Here is a 9,431-nt window from a genome sequence, read left to right on the forward strand (position 1 = left end):
TTAAATCTCTCCAAGTTCCAGATCTGTCTATTCAACTGCCAAACATAGAACTCCACTTAGAGTTCCGCAGGTACTTATAACTTAGCATGTCCAAATCTGAGCCCATACTCCCCCACCCACCCACCCCATACCTTGGTGGCTTTTCCTGTATTTCCTACTTCTGTTCATTTACTCAGAACTCCTTCAATATGCTTTTCTACACAACTATTTCAATCTTCCCAACAAATTCATGTGAACATTACTATTAACTTCCAGATTTTCAGGTAGATAAAACTGAAATTTAGAAAGGTGACATACATTTTTTTAAAGTCCCACCACTGATAAGACACAAAGCCAAGGTTTGGCCCTGGTTCTATCTAATTCCAAAACCCATACAATAGAATGGACTAAAAGAGCCCTGAAGCTGGGGAACCTCCTCTTAATCTTCACACACCACTTACCTAGTACAACGTCTGACACAGGGAAGGTCAGCAGTGAGTGTGTGATCCTTGAATTACTAAATATGTGTTTATCGTCACATATAAATAAGCAAGGCACTGTGCTAAGAATTAAGGGAGAAAGAATAAAAGACCAAACATGGACCCTGCCCTTAAAGAGGTACTGTCTTATTTAAAGAAAACAATACAAACAAGATTCAGGAAAGGGTGACCCTGTCACCACTATTCTCTAACATTATTCTGTGATGGCTAATAAGCTTCAAATACAAAATAGAGAGGAAAATATTGGAAAGCAGAAAAAATATTATTTGCAATATGATTTGTATAGCTGAAAAACCCAACTTTAAATTTTTTTTTAAAAATAATCAGAGTTCAGGAAGGTGGCCAGTTATAAAATTAATACATCAAGATCAACAGTTTTCCTAAATATCAAAAATAATCAAAGAAAAAATATAATGAAAAAATAACCCATATTTAATATAAAATTTAAAATATAAAAAACACCAACTTAAAGAGAAATGTGAGAAAGCTACATGAGGAAAACAATAAAATTCTTCTGAAATATATAAGATATGACTTAAATGATGCAAAATATTGTGTTTCTACATAAGGCAGTTCAGTATCTTCTGAATGTCAATACTTTTCAAGTTATATGTTTAATACCACTCCAATCAAAAGGCCAACATATTTTTTTTGGAATATGGAAAAATAATACCAAGTTTATCTGGAAGAATAAAAATACAACAATAGCTAAAAATTGTAGGAAAAAAGAGTAACCAAGTGAGACCTATCCTTCGAGATATTTAAACACACGGAGCAAGGCTATTACACAAAGGCCAGCCTAATCAATAGAATATAATGGAGAACCTGGAGGCAGACCCAAGACAATGTATTTGGAATAAAAGTGACATTTCAAATCAGTGAAGAAAAGATGAACTATTCAGTGACAATGTTAGACCACATGCTAACCTCTGGATAAATAAAATGAGATTCCCTACTTCATGCATCAGTCACCTTTTGCTATCTAACCAGGCAAGCTCCAAACCTTTGGGGCTTTAAAAACAACAACAGTGTATCTAGCCCACTTTTCCGTGGGTCAGCAGCTCAGGCTGGACAGAGAAAAGCAGCTCTTCTGGTCTTGGCGGGGCTCAGGCATATGTCTGTTGCTGTCAGCTACCACTCTGCTGTTTCCTTAGCTGGGGACCAACTGGTCTGAGAGAACCTCACTCACATCTCTGAAGTCGGCTTGCTGTCAGCTTGAGTGATGGACAGCAAAGGCCCACATGCAGCTCCTCAACCCGCAGGCTTACTCACAGGGTGGCTGACAGAGCAAGCAGAAGCATGAAACGCCTCTTAAGGTCTAGTCTTGGAACTGGCACATGGTCACTCCCACTTGGTTCGATTGGTCACAGAGAGTCACAAGGCCAGCCCAGACTAAAGAGGTTGGGAAACGGATTCCCCCTCCTCCTGGGCAGAACTGCAATACCCGATTACGGAGAGGGGTGCCTGCTGAGAAGGGTGGAGAACTGCAGCCATTTTTGCAAGCGACCACACATCAAACCTGAATGAACTCCAGATTACAGAAACATTTCAATGTAATGATAAAAATCATAGAAAACTTAGAAGAAAATATGGATAAATATTCATATGAGAAGGGGTGAGAGACACTTTTCTAAGCAAGACACCAAATTCTATCTCATAAAAGGTTGACATAGTTGACTACCTAAACATTTAAAACTTTCATGACCCGCAAAACACCAAAAAATAAGATAAAAAGTTGGGGCTCCCGGGTGGCTCAGTCGGTTAGGCATCTGACTCTGGCTCAGGTCATAATCTCAGGGTCCTGGGATCCAGCTGGCAAAAGGCTCCTCGCTCAGTGGGAGTCTGCTTGTCCCTCTGTCCTTCCCCCAGCTCATGCTCTCTCTCTCACCCTCTTTCTCTCTCTCAGATAAATAAAATCTTAAAAAATAAATAAATAAAAGGTAAATCAGGTGCAAGGTTTATCACTAAGAAATGGTTAATTCAAAAAGAGCTTTTATAATTTGACAACTTAAAAATATAGACAAAGGACAATTCACTGAAGTAAAAATCACAAATTATCCATAAAGATGCAAAAAGATGTTCATACTTAATAGTAATTAAAGATATGAACTAAAACAATAATATATAATTCTCTGCCTATGGGACTGGCAGAGAATTTTTTTCATGATAATGCCGTGTTTTCAAAGAGTCTGGAGTAAAGAACACACTGGTGGTGAGAACGCAGATCAGCAGAGTCCTTCTGGATGGTGGGTTTGGGTAAAATTTAAGCACGTGTACTTTGACCCCAGCTATTCTCTGCGCCCTTCCCGGATGAGGCAATCTACTAACCCCGCCGCTATTACCTGTCCGGCGATCCTGTCTGGCTCTCGCTGCCCTTCAGACGTCCTTCTCCACCATTTCCAGCCCCGCCAGGGCCTGGAGCCCGGGCTGAAGTGGCTGGGCAAGACGCAGTGTCGCTGTCGTCCCAGCAAACCCAGGTCATCGAGCCCATGCCGGCATCACCCGGGAGGGACAGGTGCCGCTCCGGGCACACAGCTCCGCGCCGAAGCAGTTCTCTTGACCAGAAGCCCGCTGCGCCTTACGCACCCCACGCACCCCCCAGCTTGACAGTGTCCACCCGCTCAGGGCTCTCGGCTTCCCCAGCTCTTTGAGGAAGGCGGCCAGAGCTCTGACGACTCCCGCCGCTGGCTCACGTCCCAACGCTGCCTGGGGCCGCCAGGAAGCCAGGGCGAAGGGAGCCACGCGTTTTCCCGACACCCCGTTCAGGCGACAGTTCTCGCGAGAGTTCTGAGAGTTCTGAGCGCTTCCGCCAGCGTCTTCCCACGTAGAAATACTCCCGGGCGTAGCCGGATGCGAGATCGGGTGGGGGGAGCTATGTGTGGGGTTTTCCCACGTTAGCTAGAATGATTATTGAGAAAGTGACATCTGGGCAAAATCCTGGAGGTGTGAGGGAGTTAGAAATCTGGCTGGAGTGATCCACGCAGAGCCAAATGCCCTAAATCAGAAGCAAAGCCAAGGGAGCTTGCGGCTCAGCCCAGAGGCTGATGTGGCCGCAGTGGAGTGACCGGGAGAAAAAGTAGTAGAGAGAAGGCCAGAGGAGTAAGGGGGTGAGGCGTGGAGGGGCGACCATGGGAGAGGAGGCATGAAGGGGCGGGGGGGCGTGACTGGAAGGGTGTGGCCTGAAGGGCTGTGTCTGGGGTCTGGCAGTTGGAGGGGTGTGTTGGAAGAGGTAGATCCACTCTGCCTACTTTGTTAAGAATAGACTGAAATGGGCTGGAAAGGCAGAAAGAAGCCAAGTTAGGAAGCTCCTGAAGCAAGACAGGAGAGAAATGGTAGTTGCTCAGACCAAGGCGGTAACAGTGGAGGTAGTGAGAACTGGTCAGATCCAGGATTTGCTGGCAGAGTGGATGAGACAGAGAGGAGGCAAGGATGACTCTGAAGGTCTTGGCTTGAGTAATCCGAAGGTTGAGATTGCCATTAACCGTAAGGAAAAGTGCTCAGGTGGAATCGATTTGGGAGGGACCATCAGAAATTCGCTTTTGGTCATGTTGAGTCTTCGATGTTTATTACACAAGCAAGTGGAAATGTCAAGTAGACAGTTGCATATTAGAGTCCAGGGTGGGGCAGGAGGGTCTAACAGAGAGATGAGGTTAGGCAGGTGGAGGAGTGAGAGCAAGGATCTCCAACACCGTCACAAGTCAAGAAGCAGTCATCCACGAACCACCAGGCATGGGTGAGGCATGTTTATCATTTCATCATGGTCTTGTCTGTGAGGTGGGAAGGGAGCTATGAACTAAAGATAAGCCTAGGGGTCCGGGTGCCTGGGTGGCTCAGATGGTTAAGTGTCTGCCTTTAGCTCAGGTCATGATCCCAGGGTCCTGGGATCGAGTCCTGCATTGGGCTTCCTGCTAGGTGGGGAGCCTGCTTCTCCCTCTGCCTCTCTCTCTCTCTGACTCTCACGAATAAATAAATAAAACATTTATAAATAAATAAATAAATAAATAAATAAATAAATAAATAAATAAAAGCCTAGGGGTGCCTGGGTGGCTCAGTCAGTTGAGCATCTGCCTTCAGCTGGGGTCATAATCCCAGGATCCTGGGATCAAGCCCCAAGTGGGGCTCCCTGCTCAGCAGGGGGCCTGCTTCTCTCTCTCCCTCTGCTGCTCCCCCTGCTTGTGCTCTCTCTGTCAAATAAATAAATAAAATCTTAAAAAAAAAAAAAAAAAGTTAAAGATAAGCCTAAAGCCAAGAAATAGTCTTCACCATAGTACCCTGTGCTTGGCCTCACACCGCCATGAGAAGTACTAGCTGAGAGTTGCCATTGGATTTCTTCGGGAAACAACCTGCTCAACACTCCAAAGCTGTGTTCCAAAAACGTAGAGAATCAAAAGAAGGTATTGAGCACATCGTTGGGAAGATCAAAATCTCTCAATGAAACCAAAGCTTTACAAAGTTAGGTTGCCCTTTAATTCCCTGCTCCAGAAGTGAGAGCTGGGCTTCTGATTCCCAGAAATCATTTGTTTCTAGAGCAGTTTTATGCCCACCGCTCTCATTCACTTTGGATCTAGAGAGTCAGCTTTTCAGGTCTCAATTTCCTTATCTGGAAAGGACAGGGATTGGACTAGGTCATTGAGTTTCAGACCCGTTTCTGTTTTGTTTGAAGCAGGGCAGTGTGAAGGCTGGTAGAGGCACTGAGCACCCCCAGTTTGGCTTGGCCCTCTCCGAGCCCTAACTTTATGGAGGTTGCTTATACTACTGTAGGAGCACAGCTTGGACTGCCTGGACTAGCTGATCTAAATGTCCCTTCCCAGCTCTGAGGGTGTCTTTTTCTCTTACAGCCTTCCTGCACACCAGGGTAAGGTGAGGTCAAGCATTGGTGAGGATCTGGAAGGCAAGGAGTACAGCAGCATATAAGGGGCCTTTGGTGAAGGAAGTGGAATCACCACAAGCAGGAATTCTGTAAAACACAGTAACAAGCCATATGGCATTCCAGGTGGTTATGGAGATGCCATAGCATGTGACAGAGTAATCTGGCTCGTGACATTTAATGAATGAGGTTTTTCTCTCTTTTAAACAAAGGCACTTTCGGGAAAGGCTTCAGATAGTAATTCAAGTTCATATGAATTTCCTATTGTGGATGTATCACTGATGGTTGGAGCCCCAGCCTTTCATCTAACCCATCATTCCGATTAAGCTGCCCTTACCAGCATCTGTCCCAAAATAATTAAAATTTCTCACCAATATTCTGCCTCTTAAGCCTTCAAAGAATGGGTTTTCTAATCCATTTGACCTTTATGTGTGGTATTTGGGGAATTTTTAGTGCCTGCATATAGAGAATTTTCAACATTTCATGCTGCAAGTCAAAATGGTTCTCATGCCCCAAGAAAAGGAGAATGGAAGAGACCTCTCTGAATGAACTATTGCCTCTGGAGGGGTTTTTCCAAACAGTCAGCTAGTGTCACTGAATGTGAAGAGGGGATCTGCCAAAAGGATTCACCACTCCTTGCACCATGTTACACCACCCGGCCTTGCCTTCCTGCAGTTACTACAGAGTTATAGAAGTGTCTGTATCTCCCTTGGCATTTAAAATCACAGCCACCATTAATTACTCTGCTTCCTCCTAAATTTCTCCCAGTGCGGCAAATACTGACTATAATATATAAGGAAGTACCAGAAGAGATGCAAAATTATCTTGTAAATACCTGGTTTTATAACCACTTTAGCTGTAACTTAAAAGTCCGAGTTGACTTCTTTCCAGGGAATATTCTCTGCCTTTGAGGCCAGAAGAATAAGTTGCAAGAGTGGTGAGACACCCCATTGATTTTCTTGATACGGCATTAGCGTTTGAAATTGACAAACTCGGCTATTGGCTTTATCTCTGCAGAGTACAGGAAGATGAACGAATTTGACTAGTACTTAGTAGAAAGATGACCTACAAAATTACAGAGCTACTATTATAAATTTCATTCTGCAAAGGGACCTGGAAAAAAAATCTTTAAAAAATCAATTGCCCAACCTTGAATGAATCAAAGCCCTTGCGTTGTTTCATCTAAGTTGTGTGCTTATGCAGTTTAAATCTCTATCTCAAAAAAAAAAAAAATGTTAAAGTTATTTATATATTTTATAAATATTATTTCATTTCTCATGGGCAAGCTCATCAAAAGCGGGGAAAAAATCATGAACAAGTTGCCAAACAAGCCATTCCTTTATGAAAGCTGATAATCTGTTCCTAGACCACATCCTTCCACTGCTCCCTCCCTAAATAGAGAGGAAAGTGAGTCCTGTTTGGAAAAGCATTGCCATAAAATCTAACCCGGCTGGTGTAATGGGCATCTACCACACTCCCACTACCTGAAGAACTGGACTGGAATGGGCTGGAGAGAGGAGAAGAATGTTAAAGGAAAAGATGCTGCAGGGCAGAGTTCACTGATACTGACTTCCTCTCTTCTTAGCTCTGGGTTCTTCCTGTTACTGAAACCCAAGTTCGTCTGCTCTTGGATCCAAAGACAATATTCAGAGAGACAAGTGTTGGTTGGAAAGGAAAGGTTGCTTAATTCAGGAAGTCAGCAACCTGGGAAGATGGTAGACTAATGTCCAAAGATCATCTCCAAAGTCCCGGAGCAAGCAGGAGTTTTTTTAGGGGGAGGCCAAGGAGGTAGGGAGGGTCAAAGTACAGGGGAAGCATTCTCCACATGATCTCAAGCACACAAGCTGGTGTCAGGGTTGGCTATTTTCTAGCATGGTCAAATTTGATCTTCTGGGAACCCCTGGTTCCTTGTTTCCCCAGGGTCAGTGTTCTGCTGAAATCTCAAAGAGGTTACCATTAGTCAAACTATAAGCTAGTGGGCACAGATTAATGAGCACAGTTACATTCCAGATAACCATATAGAGCTGAAAGAGCAGGGACAGCCTCAGCCATCAAAGGCCACCGTGAGGATTGACTTACTATGTACATGTCATGACTGTCAACACTGAATCAAGGAGGTGACACATCAAAGCCAAGGGTTTATCTGAAGAGAAAGGAAAGAAAACATTAAGAAGCATAAAAATTAAGGAGAGGAGCCACAACATGAATGAGTTTCACAAAATATGCAGTTGAGCAAAAGAAGTCAGGTACCAAAAAGCACATAGAGTATGATTCCATTTACATAAAGTCTAAAAACAGGCACAAATAATTTTACCATACTGGGGCCAATGACTAGACACCACTAGAGCACTTGATTGAGCTGCTGTTTGGATGGGCATGCTCGGTTTGCAGAAATCCATCAAGCTGTAAACTTAGGATGTGCACAGTTTTCTCCATGTATGCTATATTTAAAGAAGAAGTTCAAAGTTAAAAACCTAAAGGGTGGCACCTAAAAATATGGGCTGAAGTAGACCGTGGCTGATTAGAAAATTATTCCACCCAAAAGCAAATACTTTATGGGGAACATTCAAGATAACTCATTGGAAGAAAGCTCAAGACCTATGCTCCAGCCCTTCATCAAGCCAGGAAATTTATTTTATTTTATTTTATTTTTTAAAGATTTTATTTATTTATTCATGAGAGACAGAGAGAGAGGCAGAGGGAGAAGCAGGCTCCCAAGGAGCAGAGAGCCCGATGCGGGACTCAATCCCAGGACCCTGGGATCATGACCTGAGCCGAAGGCAGACGCTCAACCATCTGAGCCACCCATCAAGCCAGGAAATTTAAAACAAAAAACAAAAAACACTAAACTCATACTTTTCCCTTTTGTGTGTTCCCACTTCTTTCTGTCCTATAGCTGTCTGTACGTTAAGAATTTTTTCCCTCACCCAGGCCAAGTGGGGGCTCTGTACTATAAACCTGTAAACCCATCTCCAATGGCTTACTTTACAAGATAGGAGAAGGTATATTTGAAAGGACAACTCTTCCTGGCTAACAGGAATTTTTTCCCCTAACTTTTACCATCTATAACTACTTATGAACAGAGACAAACACCTCCAAGGACAATATTGTCTGAACAGCGCTAATACTCAGGAATACTAATAATTGTTGTATTTTTCACTTAATTTATTCTTTATGGTACTAACCCCTACAGTACACTGCATCCTTAATACCAAAACAAAAACAAATTTAAAACCCTGCCTCTTGGGGCACCTGGGTGGTTCAGTCAGTTGAGCATCTGCTGATGTGGGAAACAGAGGCAGAAGAAAAACTATTAAATTTCCTTACTACCTACAGCCCATTGACAAGTCCTTGAAACAGGCAGAGTGACATTACTCTAGGGACTCAACTGCCTCGATGTTGACATTTAGCTAAGGGCAAAAGGCAATCCTAGCCCCCCTACCCCACCCCAGGATCCTGTAAGTCTACTTTAACATATAAAAATTCCTTTAGAAATTTCCTTTATCTCTAAAGCCCCAAGATACATGTTGGCAATCACCCCCTAAGCATATGGCCCACTGATACACATTGGAAGGGTCTCATGACTAAGGTTTTATTACAATTAGATGGTAATAAATGACCTTTTCCCAACAATAGGTAGCCCCCTCAAGGTCCTAGAAACCTTGCTTCCAAATTCCTTAAGAACTTATGCTATCCATAACCCCCTCCCAACTTCAAAGTATATAATGGGCCACTCCTCAGGACCCCAGTGCAGCTCTTTCTACCCATGGGTCCTGTCCCCATGCTTTAATAAAATCACTTTTTTACACCAAAGACATCTCAAGTATTCTTTCTTGGTCATCAGCTTCAAACCCTAATGTTCTTTCCTACATCATCTGCCTCCAGCTCAGGTCATGATCTCGGGATCCTGGGATCCAGCCCCACTCAGGCTCCCTGCTCAGCGGGGAGTCTGTTTCTCCCTCTCCCTCTGCCCCTCCTCGCTGCTCTTGGTACACTCTCTTTCTCTTTCAAATAAGTAAGTAAAATCTTTTTATAAAAAAATAAATAAATAAATAAATAAATAAATAAATAAATAAATAAATAAA

This window comes from Mirounga leonina, unplaced genomic scaffold, assembly GCF_011800145.1.
Source record: "Mirounga leonina isolate KUSES-001 unplaced genomic scaffold, KU_Mleo_1.0 Mir_93, whole genome shotgun sequence".
NCBI classification, from domain to species: domain Eukaryota; kingdom Metazoa; phylum Chordata; class Mammalia; order Carnivora; family Phocidae; genus Mirounga; species Mirounga leonina.